The 22,046-nt window shown below is 37.8% G+C and overlaps 1 long non-coding RNA gene across 1 annotated transcript in view; it reads left to right on the forward strand.

Annotated features, from left to right (window-relative positions):
- The first annotated feature begins 3,766 nt into the window (after positions 1-3,766).
- Positions 3,767-22,046, forward strand: part of Gm39400 — a 67,249-nt gene continuing 48,969 nt past the window's right edge. Inside the window, exon 1 of the long non-coding RNA XR_001779258.2 lies at positions 3,767-4,076. This is a non-coding gene — a long non-coding RNA (predicted gene, 39400). The remainder of the gene's footprint in view (positions 4,077-22,046) is intronic.

The raw sequence follows: 22,046 nt of genomic DNA on the forward strand, positions 1-22,046 counted from the left end.
TGAACCTCGTCCTCCCTTCTCCCAACACCTTCCTGTGCTGTGTAAACAATCTTCATCTGCCCTGCAGATCTGGGGCACATGAGATTTTCACAGCTGTCAGTTTATCTTCCAGCTTGTTTGCCCTGGCAGACAGAGTCTTCAGATGAGGCGGCCTTTCCTTCTCTCTTCCAAATGACTTGGAATGCAGATTTTCCCCCTCCTTTCAACTGTTTCCTTCTGTAACCCCAGCATATTTCCAACCCCTTTCTTCTAAGTCTCTCTTTGTACTAGCTCCCCAGATGTGATCAAGGATGAACTCTCTCTGCTCCTCATTTGAATTTTCCTTATAAGTACTTGGTTTGCATGAGCAGGGAGAGCCAAACCTCACACATTAAATGTATTATTCTCATGGACACCTCCATTTCCTGGATTTTTTTTTTTTATATTTGAGAGAATAAGCCATTGTCATTCTCATTCATTCATTTCACTCTTGTTATTTATCCAAAGAAGAAATGTGTGTGTGTTCTACATATAAGAACATATCTACAAAATATGATTATATGGAAAGCAACATAGAGAATAGTTATTTTAATCTGTTATGTATTTCTCTATATACATGCTTGTATGCTTTATATTTATGTTGATTATATTTTAACTTATATGTGTGTATATGTCATACATATGGAAATTCCAACTTGTCTTTCATTCAATCGATATATATTTAAGAACTACATATAATGTATCATTTTTCTGCAGCATAGAATTGAGATGATAGAGAAAATAGGGTTTCCTTTCTCAAAGAGTTTGGGCTCTAGCAAGAGACAGGTGGTCAACAAACACACCAGTAATTAATATAATTGTGATCAAAAGCCAGATGAGTTGAAAACTAAAGTATAAATGGAATCCTTGATAAATCATTTGATCAGGCATAAGATTTCCAGGGGAGGGGGCAGTATAAAGAAACTAAGAAGTGAATGGTGTTGACATAGATGGCAGAAGATGTGCATGTGACTGAGTGTTGTGAGCAGGATGGAGCAGGTTAGATATGGTGCAGTGGTGATAGCCATTGGTTGAGCTATGTTTAAACCCTGGATACCCATCAGGTGTTCCTTCAAGGAACTGAAAGCCCATTTGCCATGATCCCAGACACTATGCTCGACCAGAAAACAGGCTGCCTTTCACATAGTGTCCTTATCAAGTCTCTGACTTCTATTTAATAGATACCCAGTAGTCACTTTCCTAACCAACAACGCATTCTTTCATAAATGGAGGCTAGTAAACCTTCCTTGTTCAATGAAGAAGCTTTGCTTAAGACAGTGCAGGTTTTCTAAGTTCTGCTTGTTTTTAAGTTAAACTTCTGCTGCTTTGAGAAAGATCTTCATGATGAACTTTTTAACAGTGGACATGTCTGCTTGCCTCATTAGCCATGTAGCTGTCTAACTCACTCTCAGTTTAGCTCCATAGATGAATTGGTACTGCTAGGTCATTTTGTAATCTTGTTCAAACGAGCTATTTTTTACTACAGTGAGAAAAGTGGAGGATTTGATTGCACAAATAAAAAACTGAAGTCCAATGATGTTTCAGTGCTTCGACTTGCTTGGGAAGATAACCTATATGGTCACTAGGAGAACTCAGAGATGTGGAGTGGGGAGACATGGGTAAAACCACTGAAAACCCAGGCAGGCATTACTCTAATGGGTCTGGTTTTATACTTAGCATGGTCTGTCTTTCTCTCTTTTAGAACTCAGTTACTTTTCTTTTAGTGTTTTTATTATGCATTGCAGGGCAAGGCTCTTTTCAAGTCTAGGTTATTTGTGCTTTTTTTTTTCAAAAGTATCTCTTCCTTTATGTTTCAGAATTTTTCTTCTATGGTTTTGCTGGAAATATTTTCTGTGTCTTTGACTTGGTTTTCATAAAATTATACTTTTGTTGGTGTTTTAGATTTCAAGGAAAAGATGAATGTTTTGTTTCTGGGTTTTAAAACAATTAACACTATATATGAGTGATCCAATTCTTCTACGATGTCTTGAAGACCTGACATTTTTTATTTCACTTGATCTAGTCTGTTGGTGAGACTTCTCTGAGAACTTTTACTTGACATAATGATTTATTCCTTTCAAGTGTTAATCCACTTTGGTTTTTCATCAGAGTTTTTCTTTTTGAAATTTTATTTTCATAACTTGAATTGCTTTCACTATCTCATTCAACTGTTTTCTAAATATTCAGGCATTTATTCATTCCTCTTTGAGTTCCTGATACATATTTAGAACCACTAGTATGAAGTCTCTGTCTTGTGCGTTACAAGACTTGATAAGCAGAAATATTGTTGAATATTAGTTATCATAATGTCTAAACTCCTCCACAATACTCTGAGAGTCAAGCTGTTCTATACAGTTGTGATTGTCATTTAAATGGTATTGCTACTATAGAAACAGAGCAGCAAAAGTTTACTTCAGTGGTCCTTAACAGAGATGGAGACGTTTCCTCAAGGAATATTAAGCAATATTATTTGTGGTTGTCATAACCTGATTTCCCTCTCACTCTCCCTCTCCCCCCTCCCTCCCCCAGTCCCTCTCCCTCCTTCTCTCCCTCCCCCACCTCTGTAGAATTGGATATTGCTACTGACAGCCAGTAGAAGAATACTATGAATTCTGCTGCTACCCTACAATGTACAAGACCGCCCAGATAACTTATTGGGCCCCAAAGTTAATGATGTTTCCATTTAGAAAAATCATGTGTAAAATAATTAGGGTGGGTAGGAAGGGAGTAGTCTTGACTGCTCAAAGAGAAGCCACAATTATATGCATATTAACATAATTTATTCAATCTTTTTTTGTCAATTAAATTAGAATCTTACACAATGCACACATTCTAGTGTAGAGTTATGCCACCAAATTAAAATAGGTAGGAAACAACACAGAAAAATGCTCTGACAGGGATTGTGAAATTTGTTATTGGTTTTAGGGTTTTGAAAGTCAGTTTCTCAGAGGAAATGCCAAGTCTAACATTAAAGTAAGGAATGAGAGGATTTCTGTATTAAATTCTTTCTTAGGAAAAATTTGTCATTTTTAGAAACTTTGTAACTTTAATTTAAATGGAAGATGCTATTAAGTGTGTCTCATTAAAATATCCATTAATTCCTTAACTCTTTGTCATGACACACTGTTTCCTTCCCTAACATCTTGGCAACTCTGAAATTCATAATTAAATTTTTCTGTAATTGCTGTAGTATTGATCTGTCAGTGGCTTCTAAGATTTGAAAGTCCACTACTTAGTATCCCTGTGCTATAATAAGAATCAATATGTCCAAACATTTTAGGTAATATGAATGAGTTAAATGTTTCAATGTTTTGAATTTGCATCATAACATCCATTTTGTGTGACAGAGAATCATCATTTGTTTTTATCCAAAAGAGAACTTTTGTTGAGAAAATTATATTATTTTTCTCTTTGGTCCCATTCATATTTCTTAAAAAATACTTTTGTTTTAAATAATTTCTGAATATGTGTTTGGGTGAAGGCATGTGCATGGAAAAGTATATACTTGCAGAGGTGAGAGGGCTCTAATATATCTCAGATGGAGTAACTGCTGGTTGTTAATCTCCAGACGTAGGTGCTGGAAACAACTCATATCCTCTGAAAGAGCAGCAAATCTAACCACTGAGCCATTTCTTCAGTTTTAAGTCTCATCCATTTAAAAAAAAGAAAGAAAGAAAGAAAGAAAGAAAGAAAGGAAGGAAGGAAGGAAGGAAGGAAGAAAGAAAGAAAGAAAGAAAGAAAGAAAGAAAGAAAGAAAGAAAGAAAGAAAGAAAGAAAGAAAGAAAGAAGGAAAGTTAGTTTAGGAATCAGTGGCTTAGAAATGCCTGTATTTGACAACGTGCTCTGTTTATTGTATATGGGTACTTTTCTCTGTTAACTAATCCCTAACAAAATTTCCTTTACCAGAACTATTTGGGAGAAGGGGAAATGAGATATAAACAAAATATTCTGTGGATCACTACATGAGAAGCATGTTTAAAACTGACCATCAAAGAAATATTAAAGGGAAGAAAGTTGAATGCTAAAAAGACACACTCAGCATCTGTGAACAGTGAAAGGTAAGAAATTAGAAAGCAGGCATGGAGATGTAGATAAATAATGCAAAAGGTATCAACTGTTACTGTGGCTGAAATTTACTATGACAAACAGAGGAAACTCCCTAGACAGAAAACACACAAGTAGTCATTGAGAAACAGCAGCTTTTCCCAGAGTCAATGAAAGAAATAGCATCACATTCATGTTTGTGTAATGAATCTCTCTTTGTGTTCATATTTGTATTTACATAAGAATATGTATGCATAATATTCATACGCATACATGCACATGCCTGATATTTCTGTGCCATCTGAGCTTCTAATTAAATCACTCTGGCTCCTTATGAACACATTAGTTTGAAATGCTGAGAGAACATCACAGTACTTGATACATGGGAAAGAAATCATAGCATTTGAATGGTTTCTATCACTCAAGAAGTTTAAGTCCACTCAAGTATTTTCCACAGTACTCATTAAACACTAAGTTACTATTTTACATGTTTAGTAAAATTAGTTATGGATGTATTAATAAGTTTTCATACAGTTGTGCATAACATATAACATTTAAACATCAAAATATGAATTTATTATTTAGTTTCATCTTTCCAATTTTTATTTTAATGGTAATATTTGTTATCTTATTAATTATTTAATAAGTTTGTTTTTCAGTTGTGTTGGCACACTTTTTCAGTTCTTTGGCTTAGGAACCTGAGAATAAATTGCTGTAAGTTCAAGGCCAACCTGATCTATACAGTGAGTTCCAGGACAGATAGGTAGACATGGGGAGATCCTATCTCAAATGAAAAACAAAACAATATCCCCTCCAATTCCCTATTCTTTAACAGGGTGCAAGCTTCAGAAAAACAGAGGCCATGTGCTTTATATAATCATAAGCCTAGGGAAGCACTACTCTTAAAAGTAAAGAAATAAAATTTAAACAGCATAATATCTAACTATATTTTAGATAGTTATTCTTATACCTACTGATAAGTGTAGTTCTCAAATTTCATCAAAGAAACTTGGCTTCGCAACAGACAAGACCATTACAGAAAACCAAAATGCAGAGAAGAGTTTGAGTGATGCTCAATTCCAAGTGATATACCACCAACACAGTTCTTGCACCCAAGGCTCAGAGATCATCATGGATTAGGTGGCAAAAAGATTCTAAGAGCTAGAGAAGCGGGGAACTTTGCTGTGAGATTGTGCCTCCTGGAAATGTCAGAGTGACTACATGATAAACTCTCATCAACATGACTTGACAATGGTGACATCAAAGTAGATGCTAACACGGAACAGGAAAAGCTTACCAAACAGGGTTCAACACTAGACAAAGAACCACAGACAGCTAAGGAGAAATTGTTTTATGCAGGGAAGAGTCCTCCCTCAGCTGGTTAGCCAATACCAAATGGTCTCTGAGATTATATCCACAGCAATAACATTACCTAGGCTGAACAGGTTGTGTTTATATCATTCGCAGAGTGACTGCAGGGGAGGGGTTAGAGGAGGAAAAAGGATTGGAGAAATGATGTAATTATTTTAGAATTTCAAAGCGTATGAATTGAAAATATATTTTGAAAAATGGTATAACTTTGAATGTCTTGGACAGGCTATTCTCATATTATTTCAAAGTGAGATTTTTTTTTAACTCTCATGAGGATTTCCATTTTTCTGATGTGTCTGTAGACTGCCTCCTCTCTGATTACCATGCTCTTCATTTTAATAGTCAGCAGCAGACAGCTTCTTTACCAGTCTTTAATAAAATGTAGTTAATATCAAGTCTAGCTTGGCACATCAATCCGAAAGTTGTTAACAATTTCATACTAAGTGCACAACACATTCATTAAAATTGTTGTGTCCTTTCCTAATCAACATTCAAATGGAACATTTTCTACTGATAGCTCACTACATAGACACTGCCCTCTGCTCATCTCTTGATTCGGGAGTTTCTAAAAGAGACTGACACATGAGGAAGCAAGTATGTAGCACTTCTTTTTGTAGCACTTCTTAATAGAGATAAATCAATGACACATAAGTCAGGATATTTAACATATCCTCTCCAGTGCATGTTTGCTGATATTGAATGCATCCAAGTCCACTCATGCAGGCCCCTGGCAGTGAGGACCATGGGCAGGGATTGGGGGTGCGGCTGGAGAGTGGATTTTTCTTATTTGAATAGTCATATTTGTTGTCTACTAGGGAGCATATTTGCCAGTTTATTTCATTTAAGGGTTTTAGAACAGTATCAGCTTCTTGGTGATAGTAATGTAGAGAAAACTTCTCAGCCCTGTAATAAGGCAAAAGATGATTACAACCTTATATTAATTATTTAAATATCAGATTAGAGAGTTGCTTCAAAATCTGATGGTTACTTGCATCCCACCTTAATCTTCTATAAACCAATATTCTGGTTTTATATTTAGGACAGGGGTAAGACGGCAAATTTCCATCAATTCTCACGTAATGGTGGTACTTATGAATAGTGACCATAGACTGCACGTTGAACAGTGTGGCACTGGTGCAAAACCTGAAAACTCTGCACAAAAGACACTGCTGATGTCTTTGGCTATAACTATCAGCTTCTTTGCATATAAGCATCAGCTGCAAGTGTTTAGAAACTGCATTTCAGCTATCACTCAGATATAATGAAAATATTGATGGTAAGATGTAACCATTAGCTTTGTTTTTGTTTCTGTGCTTGCTTGTTTTTTAATTCCTGTATGTTCAAATGTGCTCTAAGAGAATTTGATTTTGTTTACACAACTGATTGAAGTCATCTTATAATTCTGTAAAGGTAGTTGGATGAGATAGTTGTGTTTGGTGCCTTACCAATTCTATGCATATTTTTGGTACTTTTACTTCAGTTTCTTTGTTTCCCACTGACTGAGAACCTTCAGTTTCCCAAATTATCTTTGGAACTGTCTTTGGCATCTTCTTAGTTTCTTCATTAATAGGTGAAACAGACTTTGGACTCACAAAACTTGGATGGTTTCTATTTTGTTTAATTAATTACTGTAAGTTTCTGCTAGAAGTCACACTTTCTTTTCCAGTAGCTGTGAATCAGTTTTGAAAGTTGGCTCAGGATGCATTATAATTGTGTACAATATTTTGAAGTCTCTCTATATACTCCTATCATTTTTACTTCAGTCCTCATCAAATCACAAATTGATGAGTTGCTCAGTAATTGTGGAACCGTTTGGTCTTAAAAGTTCATTTTGGCAGATCAGATTTATACAGCGAGCCATGCCAGTTCAGTCTTGTTTGGATGATAGTTCTTTCTTTTATTAACAAGAGAAATGCTGTGGCGTAACCCTCATCTGGGCTTGGACTCGAAGCTGTTTTACTACAATGGGGATAAATTGGCTGTACTTCACTGACACCTCCACCAGCCTTTCCCTGTGACTGATGGCTCCCATTTGCAAGATGTCAGGCCAAGGACTGAGGAACTTCCTTTAGCAGGGTAAATTGGCCCACTTGGCTTCATCAGCATAGCAATCTCAGCAGAGGCGCAGCTCTGCCATTCTATCAGTTGATTGGGTTCACTGAAAGTTGTGATTCTAAAATTGTTCTGCTTCGCAGCTAAAGAGCCTGGTATCAGAAGCGTAGACGGAGAATAGAACTGAGTTAGAATGTCTTCAAAATGTAAGGTTTAAGAAAAATAGCTAAAAAGATACTTGCATGTTAAAACAAATTGCACATTTGACCTCATAAACACATTTAGACTTTGACAAGTTCACTTCTTTGAGTCTCCTCTTTAATGTGATTCTTTAGTTTTATTTTTCAAAGTTCCGTCTATTACTTACTTATTTTCAAGTGTGTGCATGTATATCTGTGTTTATGTATGTATGTGGGTGTGTGTTTGCATGACACATACATGGATGCCAGAGGACAACTTGAGGGAGTTTATTCTCTCCTTCTACCATGTGGGTCTTAGGACTGGAGATCAAGGTTTCTGGCTTGAGGGCAAATACCTTAACGTGCTGAACAGTTTCACTGACCCGAATATTATATTTTTATAGGAAGTATGTATTACCTATAGAGCTATTTTTCTTATGAAGTGTACACAATGCTTGGTAAATGTATAAATAATTAGTGGCAGAGAATTCTACCTAACATATACACTTGACACATAGGCCTAGAATATGATTACACAGCCCTTTGCTTTTGTTGTCATAAATACATACTCCTGCCACAGAATATTGTTTTCCTGGCTCTGTGTTCTTTGGAGAGGTTACCAATTTATTCTGAAGATGTAATTCTTTTTTTTTCCATCCAAAGTCTGGTATTTTTATTTATTTATTTATTTATTATCTTTTTTTAAAATTAGGTATTTATTTCATTTACATTTCCAATGCTATCCCAAAAGTCCCCCACCTGCTTCCCCACCCACTCCCCCACATACCCACTCCCACTTCTTGGCCCTGGCTATCCCCTGTACTGAGGCAGATAAAGTTTGCACGACCAATGGGCCTCTCTTTCCACTGATGCACGACCAGGCCATCTTCTGATACATATGCAGCTAGAGACACGAGCTCTGGGGGTTACTGGGTAGTACATATTGTTGTTGCAGATCCCTTTAGCTCCTTGGTTACTTTCTCTAGCTCCTCCATTGGGGGCCCTGTGATCCATCCAATAGCTGACTATGAACATCCACTTCTGTGTTTGCTAGGCCCCGGCATAGTCTCACAAGAGACAGCTATATCTGGGTCCTTTCAGCAAAATCTTGCTAGTGTATGCAATGGTGTCAGAGTTTGGAGGCTGATTATGGGATGGATCCCCAAATATGGCAGTCTCTAGATGGTCTATTCTTTCGTCTCACCTCCAAACTGTGTCTCTGTAACTCCTTCCATGGGTGTTTTGTTCCCAATTCTAAGAAGGGGCAAAGTGTCCACACTGTGGTCTTTGTTATTCTTGAGTTTCATGTGTTTAGCAAATTGTATCTTATATTTTGGGTATTCTAAGTGTCTGGGCTAATATCCACTTATCAGTGAGTACATATCATGTGAGTTCCTTTGTGATTGGGTTACCTCACTCAGGATGATTCCCTCCAGGTCCATCCATTTGCCTAGAAATTTCATAAATTCATTTTTTAAATATCTGAGTAGTACACCATTGTGTAAATGTACCACATTTTCTGTATCCATTCCTCTGTTGAGGGGCGTCTGGGTTCTTTCCAGCTTCTGGATATTATAAATAAGGCTGCTATGAACATTGTGGAGCATGTGTCCTTCTGACCGGTTGGAACATCTTCTGGATAAATGTGCAGGAGAGGTAATGTGGGATTCTCCTGTAGGACTATGTCCAATTTTCTGAGGAACCGTCAGACTGATTTCCAGAGTGGTTGTACAAGCTTGCAATCCCACCAAAAATGGAGGAGTGTTCCTCTTTCTCCACATCCTCGCCAGCATCTGCTGTCACCTGAGTTTTTTGATCTTATCCATTCTGACTGGTATAAGGTGGATCTCAGGGTTGTTTTGATTTGCATTTCCCTGATGATTAAGGATGGTGCTTAATTTTTTTTTTCAGGTGCTTCTCAGCCATTCGATATTCCTCAGGTAAGAATTCTTTGTTTAGTGCTGAGCCCAATTTTTAATGGGGTTATTTGATTTCCTGGAGTCCACATTCTTGAATTATTTATATATTTTGGATATTAGTCCCCTATCTGATTTAGGATGGGTAAAGATACTTTCCCAATCTGTTGGTGGCCTTTTTATCTTATTGATGGTGTCTTTTGCCTTGCAGAAGCTTTGCAGTTTCATGAGGTCCCATTTTTCAATTCGTGATCTTACAGCACAAGCCATTGCTGTTCTATTCAGGAATTTTTTCCCTGTGCCCTTATCTTCGAGGCTTTTCCCCACTTTCTCCTCTATAGGTTTCAGTGTCTCTGGTTTTATGTGAAGTTCCTTAATCCACTTAGATTTGACCTTAGTACAAGGAGATAGGAATGGATCAATTCACGTTCTTCTACATGATAACAACCAGTTGTGCCAGCACTATTTGTTGAAAATGCTGTCTTTCTTCCACTGGATGGTTTTTGCACCCATGTCAAAGATCAAGTGACCATAGGTGTGTGGGTTCATTTCTGGGTCTTCAATTCTATTCCATCGGTCTACTTGTCTGTTGCTATACCAGAACCATGCAGTTTTTATCAAAATTGCTCTATAGTACAGCTTTTAGTTCAGGCATGGTGATTCCACTAGAGGTTCTTCTTTCCTTGAGAAGAGTTTTTGCTATCTTAGGTTTTTTGTTATTCCAGATGAATTTGCAGATTGCCCTTTCTAATTCGTTGAAGAATTGAGTTGGAATTTTGATGGGGATTGCATTGAATCTGTAGATTGCTTTTGGCAAGATAGCCATTTTTACAATGTTGATCCTGTCAATCCATGAGCATGAGAGATCTTTCCATCTTCTGAGATCTTCTTTAATTTCTTTCTTCAGAGACTTGAAATTCTTATCACACAGATCTTTCACTTCCTTACTTAGAGTCACACCAAGATATTTTATATTATTTGTGACTATTGAGAAGGGTGTTGTTTCCCTAATTTCTTTCTCAGCCTTTTATTCTTTGTGTAGAGAAAGGCCATTGACTTGTTTGAGTAAATTTTATATCCAGCTACTTCATTGAAGTTGTTTATCAGGCTCAGGAGTTCTCTGGTGGAACTTTCAGGGACACTTACATATACTATCATATCATCTGCAAAATGTGATATTGTGACTTCTTTCTTTCAAAATTGTATCCCCTTGATCTCCCTTTGTTGTCAAATTTCTCTGGCTAGGACTTCAAATACAATGCTGAATAGGTATGGAGAAAGTGTGCAACCTTGTCTAGTCCCTGATTTTAGTGGGATTGCTTCCAGCTTCTCACCATTTACTTTGATGTTGGCTACTGGTTTGCTGTAGATTTCTTTTATCATGTCTAGGTATGGGCCATGAATTCCTAATCTTTCTAAGTCTTTTATCATGAATGGGTGTTGGATTTTGTCAAATGCTTTCTCAGCATCTAATGAGATGATCATGTGGTTTTTTCTTTGAGTTTGTTTATATACTGGATTATGTTGATGGATTTCTGTATATTGAAATATCCCTGCATCCCTGGGATGAAACCTACTTGGTCAGGATGGATGATTGTTTTGATGTGTTCTTGGATTCAGTTAGCGAGAACTTAATTGAGAATTTGCATTGATAGTCATAAGGGAAATTGGTCTGAAGTTCTCTATCTTTGTTGGGTCTTTCTGTGGTTTAGGCATCAGAGTAATTGTGGCTTCATAGAATGAATTGGGTAGAGTACCTTCTGTTTCCATTTTGCAGAATAGTTTGAGAAGAACTGGAATAAGATCTTCCTTGAAGGTCTGTAGAACTCTGCACTAAACCCATCTGTACTCAGGTTTTTTTTTTCTTCTTTTTTGGTTGGGAGACTATTAATGACTGCTTCTATTTCTTTAGGGGATATAAGACTGTTTAGATCATTAACCTGATCTTAATTTAACTTTGGTACCTCGTATCTGTCTAGAAACTGGTCCATTTCATCCAAGTTCTCCAGTTGTGTTGAGTAGAGCCTTTTGTAGAAGGATCTAATGGTGTTTTGGATTTCTTCAGAATCTGTTGTTAAGTCTTTCATTTTTGATTTTGCTAATTAGGATGCTATCCCTGTGCCCTCTAGTGAGTCTGGCTAAGGGTTTATCTATCTTGTTGATTTTCTCAAACAACCAGCTCCTTTTTTGGTTGTTTCTTGAATAGTTCTTCTTGTTTCCACTTGGTTGATCTCACCACTGAGTTTGATTGTTTCCTGCTGTCTACTCCTCTTGGGTGAATTTGCTTCCTTTTGGTCTAGAGCTTTTAGATGTGTTGTCAAGCTGCTAGTGTGTGCTCTCTTTAGTTTCTTTTTGGAGGCACTCAGAGCTATGACTTTTCCTCTTAGAAATTCTTTCATTGTGTCCCATAAGTTTGGGTATGTTGTGGCTTCATTTTCATTAAACTCTAAAAAGTCCTTAATTTATTTCTTTATCTTTCCTTGACCAAGGTATCATTGAGAAGAGTGTTGTCCAGTTTCCACGTGAATATTGGCTTTGTATTATTTATTTTTTTATTGAAGATCAGCCTTAATGCATGGTGATCTGATTGGGTGAATGGGACAATTTCAATATTTTTGTATCTTTTGAGGCTTTTTTTAAAATTTTTTATTAGGTATTTTGCTCATTTACATTTCCAATGCTATACCAAAAGTCCCCCATAGCCACCCACCCCCACTCCCCTAACCACCCACTCCCCTTTTTTGGCCCTGGCGTTCCCCTGTACTGGGGCATATAAAGTTTGCGTGTCCAATGGGCCTCTCTTTCCAGTGATGGCCGACTAGGCCATCTTTTGATACATATGCAGCTAGAGTCAAGAGCTCCGGGGTACTGGTTAGTTCATAATGTTGTTCCACCTATAGGGTTGCAGATCCCTTTAGCTCCTTGGGTACTTTCTCTAGCTCCTCCTTTGGGAGCCCTGTGATCCATCCATTAGCTGACTGTGAGCATCCACTTCTGTGTATGCTAGGCCCCGGCATAGTCTCACAAGAGACAGCTACATCTGGGTCCTTTCGATAAAATCTTGCTAGTGTATGCAATGGTGTCAGCGTTTGGATGCTGATTATGGGGTGGATCCCAGGATATGGCAGTCTCTACATGGTCCATCCTTTCATCTCAGCTCCAAACTTTGTCTCTGTAACTCCTTCCAAGGGTGTTTTGTTCCCACTTCTAAGGAGGGGCATAGTGTCCACACTTCAGTCTTCATTTTTCTTGAGTTTCATGTGTTTAGGAAATTGTATCTTATATCTTGGGTATCCTAGGTTTTGGGCTAAAATCCACTTATCAGTGAGTACATATTGTGTGAGTTCCTTTGTGGATGTGTTACCTCAATCAGGATGATGCCCTCCAGGTCCATCCATTTAGCTAGGAATTTCATAAATTCATTCTTTTTAATAGCTGAGTAGTACTCCATTGTGTAGATGTACCACATTTTCTGTATCCATTCCTCTGTTGAGGGGCATCTGGGTTCTTTCCAGCTTCTGGCTATTATAAATAAGGCTGCTATGAACATAGTGGAGCATGTGTCCTTCTTACCAGTTGGGGCATCTTCTGGATATATGCCCAGGAGAGGTATTGCTGGATCCTCCGGTAGTACTATGTCCAATTTTCTGAGGAACCGTCAGACTGATTTCCAGAGTGGTTGTACAAGCCTGCAATCCCACCAACAATGGAGGAGTGTTCCTCTTTCTCCACATCCACGCCAGCATCTGCTGTCACCTGAATTTTTGATCTTAGCCATTCTGACTGGTGTGAGGTGGAATCTCAGGGTTGTTTTGATTTGCATTTCCCTGATGATTAAGGATGTTGAACATTTTTTCAGGTGCTTCTCTGCCATTCGGTATTCCTCAGGTGAGAATTCTTTGTTCAGTTCTGAGCCCCATTTTTTAATGGGGTTATTTGATTTTCTGAAGTCCACCTTCTTGAGTTCTTTATATATGTTGGATATTAGTCCCCTATCTGATTTAGGATAGGTAAAGATCCTTTCCCAATCTGTTGGTGGTCTTTTTGTCTTATTGACGGTGTCTTTTGCCTTGCAGAAACTTTGGAGTTTCATTAGGTCCCATTTGTCAATTCTTAATCTTACAGCACAAGCCATTGCTGGTCTGTTCAGGAATTTTTCCCTTGTGCTTATATCTTCAAGGCTTTTCCCCACTTTCTCCTCTATAAGTTTCAGTGTCTCTGGTTTTAAGTGAAGTTCCTTGATTCACTTAGATTTGACCTTAGTACAAGGAGATAAGTATGGATCGATTCGCATTCTTCTACATGATAACAACCAGTTGTGCCAGCACCAATTGTTGAAAATGCTGTCTTTCTTCCACTGGATGGTTTTAGCTCCCTTGTCGAAGATCAAGTGACCATAGGTGTGTGGGTTCATTTCTGGGTCTTCAATTCTATTCCATTGGTCTACTTGTCTGTCTCTATACCAGTACCATGCAGTTTTTATCACAATTGCTCTGTAATAAAGCTTTAGGTCAGGCATGGTGATTCCACCAGAGGTTCTTTTATCCTTGAGAAGAGTATTTGCTATCATAGGTTTTTTGTTATTCCAGATAAATTTGCAAATTTCTCCTTCTAATTCGTTGAAGAATTGAGTTGGAATTTTGATGGGGATTGCATTGAATCTGTAGATTGCTTTTGGCAAGATAGCCCTTTTTACAATGTTGATCCTGCCAATCCATGAGCATGGGAGATTCTTCCATCTTCTGAGATCTTCTTTAATTTCTTTCTTCAGAGACTTGACGTTTTTATCATACAGATCTTTCACTTCCTTAGTTAGAGTCACACCGAGATATTTTATATTATTTGTGACTATTGAGAAGGGTGTTGTTTCCCTAATTTCTTTCTCAGCCTGTTTATTCTTTGTATAGAGAAAGGCCATTGACTTGTTTGAGTTTATTTTATATCCAGCTACTTCACCGAAGCTGTTTATCAGGTTTAGGAGTTCTCTGGTAGAATTTTTGGGGTCACTTATATATACTATCTTATCCTCTGCAAAAAGTGATATTTTGACTTCCTCTTTTCCAATTTGTATCCCCTTGATCTCCTTTTGTTGTCGAATTGCTCTGGCTAATACTTCAAGTACTATGTTGAAAAGGTAGGGAGAAAGTGGGCAGCCTTGTCTAGTCCCTGATTCTAGTGGGGTTGCTTCCAGCTTCTCTCCATTTACTTTGATGTTGGCTACTGGTTTGCTGTAGATTGCTTTTATCATGTTTAGGTATGGGCCTTGAATTCCTGATCTTTCCAGAACTTTTATCATGAATGGGTGTTGGATCTTGTCAAATGCTTTTTCTGCATCTAACGAGATGATCATGTGGTTTTTGTCTTTGAGTTTGTTTATATAATGGATTACATTGATGGATTTTCATATATTAAACCATCCCTGCATCCCTGGAATAAAACCTACTTGGTCAGGATGGATGATTGCTTTAATGTGTTCTTGGATTCGGTTAGCGAGAATTTTATTGAGGATTTTTGCATCGATATTCATAAGAGAAATTGGTCTGAAGTTCTCAATCTTTGTTGGATCTTTCTGTGGTTTAGGTATCAGAGTAATAGTGGCTTCATAAAATGAGTTGGGTAGAGTACCTTCTAATTCTATCTTGTGCAAAAGTTTGTGCAGAACTGGAATTAGATCTTCTTTGAAGGTCTGATAGAACTCTGCACTAAACCCATCTGGTCCTGGGCTTTTTTTGACTGGGAGACTATTTATAATTGCTTCTATTTCTTTAGGGGATATGGGACTGTTTAGAAGGTCAACTTGATCCTGATTCAACTTTGGTACCTGGTATCTGTCCAGAAATTTGTCCATTTAGTCCAGGTTTTCCAGTTTTGTTGAGTATAGCCTTTTGTAGAAGGATCTGATGGTGTTTTGGATTTCTTCAGGATCTGTTGTTATGTCTCCCTTTTCATTTCTGATTTTGTTAATTAGGATTTTGTCCCTGTGCCCTCTAGTGAGTCTAGCTAAGGGTTTATCTATCTTGTTGATTTTCTCAAAGAACCAACTCCTCATTTGGTTAATTCTTTGAATAGTTCTTCTTGTTTCCACTTGGTTGATTTCACCCCTGAGTTTGATTATTTCCTGCCGTCTACTCCTCTTGGGTGAATTTGCTTCCTTTTTTTTCTAGAGCTCTTAGATGTGTTGTCAAGCTGCTAGTATGTGCTCTCTCCCTTTTCTTTTTGGAGGCACTCAGAGCTATGAGTTTCCCTCTTAGAAATGCTTTCATTGTGTCCCAAATGTTTGGGTACGTTGTGGCTTCATTTTCATTAAACTCTAAAAAGTCTTTAATTTCTTTCTTTATTCCTTCCTTGACCAAGTTATCATTGAGAAGAGTGTTGTTCAGTTTCCACGTGAGTGTTGGCTTTCTATTATTTTTTTTGTTATTGAAGATCAGCCTTAGTGCATGGTGATCTAATAGGATACATGGGAAAATTTCAATATTTTTGAATCTGTTGAGGCCTGTTTTGTGACCTATTATGTGGTCAATTTTGGAGAAGGTACCATGAGGTGCTGAGAAGAAGGTATATCCTTTTGTTTTAGGATAAAATGTTCTGTACATATCTGTTAGATCCATTTGTTTCATCACTTCTGTTAGTTTTACTGTGTCCCTGTTTACTGTCTGTTTCCATGATCTGTCCATTGGTGAAAGTGGTGTGTTGAAATCTCCCACTATTATTCTGTGAGGTGCCATGTGTGCTTTGAGCTTTACCAAAGTTTCTTTAATGAATGTGGCTGCCGTTGTATTTGGAGCATACATATTCGGAATTGAGTGTTCCTCTTCTAAGATTTTACCTTTGATGAGTATGAAGTGCCCCTCCTTGTCTTTTTTGATTATTTTGGGTTGGAAGTCGATTTTATTAGATATTAGAATGGCTACTCCAGCTTGTTTCTTCAGACCATTTGCTTGGAAAATTGTTTTCCAGCCTTTCATTCTTAGGTAGTGTCTGTCTTTTTCTCTGAGATGTGTTTCCTGTAGGCAGCAGAATGTTAGGTCCTGTTTGTGTAGCCAGTCTGTTAGTCTATGTCTTTTTATTGGGGAGTTGAGTCCATTGATATTAAGAGATATGAAGGAAAAGTAATTGTTGCTTCCTATTATATTTGTTGTTAAAGTTGGCATTCTGTTCTTGTGGCTGTCTTCTTTTAGGTTAGTTGAAGGATTACTTTCTTGCTTTTTCTAGGACATGGTTTCTGTCCTTGTATTGGTTTTTTTTCTGTTATTTTCCTTTGAAGGGCTGGATTCATGGAAAGGTAATGTGTGAATTTGGTTTTGTTGTAGAATACTTTGGTTTCTTCATCTATGGTAATTGAGAGTTTGGCTGGGTATAGTAGCCTTGGCTGGAATTTGTGTTCTCTTAGTGTCTGTATAACATCTGTCCAGGCTCTTCTGGCTTTCATAGTCTCTGGTGAAAATCTGGTGTAATTTTGATAGGCTGGCCTTTATAAGTTATGTGACCCTTTTCCCTTACTGCTTTTAGTATTCTATCTTTATTTTGTGCCTTTGTTGTTCTGATTATTATGTGTCGGGAGGAATTTCTTTTCTGGTCCAGTCTATTTGGAGTTCTGTAGGCTTCTTGTATGTTCATGGGCATGTCATTTTTTAGATTTGGGAAATTTTCTTCTATAATTTTGTTGAAGATATTTGATGGCCCTTTAATTTGAAAATCTTCATTCTCATCAACTCCTCTTATCCATAGGTTTGGTCTTCTCATTGTGTCCTGGATTTCCTGGATGTTTTGAGTTAGGATCTTTCTGCGTTTTTTATTTTCTTTGATTGTTGTGCCGATGTTCTCTATGGAATCTTCTGCACCTGAGATTCTCTCTTCCATCTCTTGTATTCTGTTGCTGATGCTCGCATCTATGGTTCCATATTTCTTTCCTAGGGTTTCTATCTCCAGCGTTGCCTCACTTTGGGCTTTCTTTATTGTTTCTACTTCCCTTTTTAGGTCTAGTATGGTTTTGTTCATTTCCATCATCTGTTTGGATGTGTTTTCCTGTTTTTCTATAAGGACTTGTAACTCTTTAACAGTGTTCTCCTGTATTATTCCTTTAAGTGAGTTATTAAATACCTTCTTGATGTCTTCTACCATCATCATGAGATATGCCTTTAAATTCGGTTCTAGGTTTTAGTTTTGTGTTGGGGTTCCATGGACTGGCTGAGGTGGGAGTACTGGGTTCTGATGATGATGAATGGTCTTGTTTTTTATTAGTATGATTCTTACATCTGTTGTTTGCCATCTGGTAAACTCTGGAGTCAGTTGTTATAGTTGTCTCTGGTTAGAGCTTTTTCCTCTCATGATTCTGTTATTCTCTACCAGCAGACCAGGGAGACTAGCTCTCTCCTGAGTTTCAGTGATCAGAGCACTCTCTGCATGCAGGCTCTCCTCTTTCAGGGAAGGTTCACAGATATCTGACGTTCAGACTTGCCTCTTGGCAGAAGATAAAGGCCCAAAACAGGACCTGTCCCAGAAGCTTTTAGCTTCTGTTGTCCACATTCTCACCTGTGCAAACTAATCTAGGTGGAGTCTCTGAGTCAAGATGTCTCCTGCAGATGCTCAGTCAAAGCCCTCCCAGGCAGGGTGGACACCTGTCCTCTGGCAGGGAAGGTGCCCAGATGTCTGGAGCCCGAAAAGGGGGCTGCCTCAGAAGCTCTGTGGCTCCTGCCTGTCCCGGAAGCTGTTAGCTTCGGTAGTCCACACTCTCACCTGTGCAATGTAATCTCAGTGGAGTCCGGGATCCAAGATATCTCCCGCAGATGCTCAGGCCAAGATGTAATTCTTGAAATATTTTCTAGATAAGATTAGATGGCTGGGAAAAATACCTTGGCACTGTCTTACCTGGTTCGTTCTTTGAATGTTGTCTGTAATGACTAGACTAAATGGATGTATAAGGCAATGAGAATTATCCACAAGTAATTTGAAACCCAATATGGTAAATAAGGTAATAGAACATATGTGATATGATACAAAATAGTAAGCATGTTTTTCTAAAGGGGCTTAGAAGCTCCTCTGCATAGCTTTTCCTAATACAGTTTATACATGCTTAAAGATAATGAAAATTTAAGTAAAATATGCTGTGATGTATAATAGGAAATCTATTCTTATAATATAATTTTAATGGAAGTATTTGTATTTTATTGTGCTTTTTAATTTTTTAAATTGTGTGTTTTCTCTCATACATTACCTCCCAATTACAATTTCTCCTCCATTTAACCCTCTCAGTCCTCCCTTAAATCCCTCCTCCCTCATAAAGTCTTCAGTCATTTCCCTTCAGAAATGAGCATTACATTTATTTTCCACACAATTTGTTTTGATAAAACAAACAAAAAACCAATATAAAACAAAAAGAAGAGCATCCCTCCACACATATGCAACACATATAAACAAAAAATTTCACAGATCAAAGGGAGGAGATCTCAGAATATTTTTGATGTGATGGGCCAATAGGCTAGTTATGGATATGTCCGAACCTCCTTCTAGCAGTACTTCTGTTCCTCTCTTTTATATACTGAGTGTATTGCTGTTCAAAATAGCAGCTTTTTAGAATGACTACCATCCTCAATAGCTTCTTATTGCTTTCTTCTATCTGGATACTTCTGGGTCATTTTGAACATTGATTAAGGTCTGGCTTTCACATCTTGTACAGGTATTTAAAAGTTGAAGTTTTTGGATGCTTGTGAACAAAAATGGTTATTTCCTGTTATACTTCAATTTTACTTGCAGAATGGTCACTTAAAAACATTATTTCTAGAGTACCTAGATCTTACTTTCCAAAAAAATGAAAAATTTTGTGTCTGATCAGGGTTTATTGTTGATGAAATTTTGCATCTTTGCTACCAATGTATTAATCGAAATATTGTCATACTTTCAGTATTCTTCAAAAAGTAGTTGAATATTGAAGGCTCAGCATGGGTGACAATATGAATCAATAATGAAAGTATGACTACATATCACAAAATACTATTTATTAACATGGTTAAATAATAATTAAAAGTATAGACAAAATTAGTAGTGATTTGGTATTCTTAGATTTTGTATTTTACAAGTTTATTCTAGATCATATTTAATACTCCAGTATTCATCTTTAAATATGCCATCAAGTACCTAGTCTCTGATTCTCTCCCTCTCTAACTCTATATCCCACCCTACACACATACATGCCTGTGCATGCATGCACGCATGTGCGCACGCACACACACACACACACACACACACACACACACACACACATACACACACACACCTTGAAACATTGTGTATCATGAAGAAGAACAAATTCGATAATACAAGGAATTCTTACCAAGTTATTTTTAGGGACACTATTAGAATATTCTAAAGGTCCCTTTAAGAGGCTCTGAGATTAACTATTGACAAATGGAATCTCATGAAATTGAAATGTTTATGAAAGGCAAAGGACACTGTCAATAGGATAAAACCACAACCTACAGATTGGAAAAACATCTTTATGAACCCTACATCTGATACAGGGCTAACATCTAAAATATACTAAGAACTAAAGAAGTTAAACTCCAAAGAACCAAATAACCCTATTAAAAATGGGATACAGAGCAAAACAAAGAATTCTAAACTGAGGAATATTGAATGTCTGAGAAGCAACTAAAGAAATGTTCAACATCCTTGCTCATCAATGAAATGCAAGTCAAAACGACCCTGATATTCCACCTCACACCAATCAGAATGACTTAAGATTAAAAACCTCAGGTGACAGCAGATGCTGGTGAGGATGTGGAGAAGGAGGAACACTCCTCGTTTCTGGTGGAATTGCAAGCTGGTACAAAAATCTGTCAAACAGTCTGGTGGTTCCTCAGAAAACTGGAAATACATCTACCTGATGACCCAGCTCTACTTCTGGACATATACCCAAAAGATGCTCTAACATATAACAAGAACACCTACTTCACTATGTTCATAGCATCCTTCCTTATAATAGCCAGAAGTTGAAAACAATCCAGATGTTCTTCAACAGAGGAATGGATTCAAAATATGTGCTACATTTACACAATGGAGTACTATGCAACTATTAAAAGCAATGACTTAATGAATTCTCAGGCAAATAGATGGAACTAGAAAATATCATTCTGAGTGAGGTAACCCAGACACAAAAGAACACACATGGTATATGCCCACTGGTAAGTGAATATTAGCCCCAAAGTTCACAATACCCATGATATAACTGACAGATCATATGAATCTCAAGAAGAAGGAAGACCAAAGTGTGAATTCTTCAGTCCTACTTAGAAGGAGGAACAAAATAAGATAGAGTAAGGGAGGGATATGAAAGGAAGAGACGAATGAGAGGAAAAAAGTGGGGATGGATCATGTGTGGGTGGAGATGGGGGAGAAGTACAGAGGGTCAGGAAATTGACCTGAGGTGTGTAGCAGTGGGGGATGGGGAACTTGGGGTAGCCACTAGAAACTCCCAGGGAAGCAAAAGGTTCCCAGGACTCAGTGGGGATGTCACTAGCTGAAATACCCAAGAAAAGGAAGAGAGAACCTATAGACTATATCCAGTGGAAAGGCACAGCCCCCAGTTGAGGGATAGGGCCACCTACTCACCTCAACTATTTTAACCCAGAATTGTTCCTGTCTAAAGGAGATGCAGGGACAAAGAGTGGAGCAGAGACTGAGAGAAAGTCTACCCAGAGACTGCCCCACCTGGGGATCCATCCTATCTGCAGATACCAAACCCAGATACTACTGCTGATACCAAGATATGCTTGCTGACAGGAGCCTGGTATAGCTGTCCCTTGAAAAATTCTGCCAGAGCCTGACCAATACAGATGTAGATACTTGCAGCCAACCATTAGACTGAGCAAGGGGATCCCAATGGAAGAGTTAGGAAAAGTACTGGAAGAGCTGAAGTAGATTGCTACCCCACAGGAAGAACAATATCAACTAACTGACTCCCCTTCCCTCAGAACTCCCAGGGACTAAACCACCTACCAAAGAGTGCACATGGTAAGACCAATGGTTCCTGCTGCATATGTAGCAGAGGATGACCTTATCTGGAATCAGTAGAAGGAGAGGCTCTTGGTTCTGTGAAGGATTAATGCCCTAGCATAGGGGGGTGCTAAGATGGTGATGGAGGAGTGAATGTGTGAGTGGGGGAGCACTCTTATAGAATCTTGGGGGAGGGGCAATGGGATGGGTGTATTGCTGAGGGCAAACTGGGAAGGGGGACAATTTTGATATGTAAATAAATAAAATAACTAATAAAAATAAACAAATAAATAAAAGAATCTTTTTACTGTTACAGTTTATTTTTGATGATCCATTACTTTTTTTTTTAACTGAATGTCCTCATAGTATAGGAATTGTGGATATAGCACCATTTTTTTGTCTATATATTATTATTTCTGTTAAATGTGATAGCTTTGGCAGTCAATTTTAATAGTGAGGTATTAATTTCAAA

Source organism: Mus musculus, chromosome 9 (genome assembly GCF_000001635.26).
Source record: "Mus musculus strain C57BL/6J chromosome 9, GRCm38.p6 C57BL/6J".
NCBI classification, from domain to species: Eukaryota; Metazoa; Chordata; class Mammalia; order Rodentia; family Muridae; genus Mus; species Mus musculus.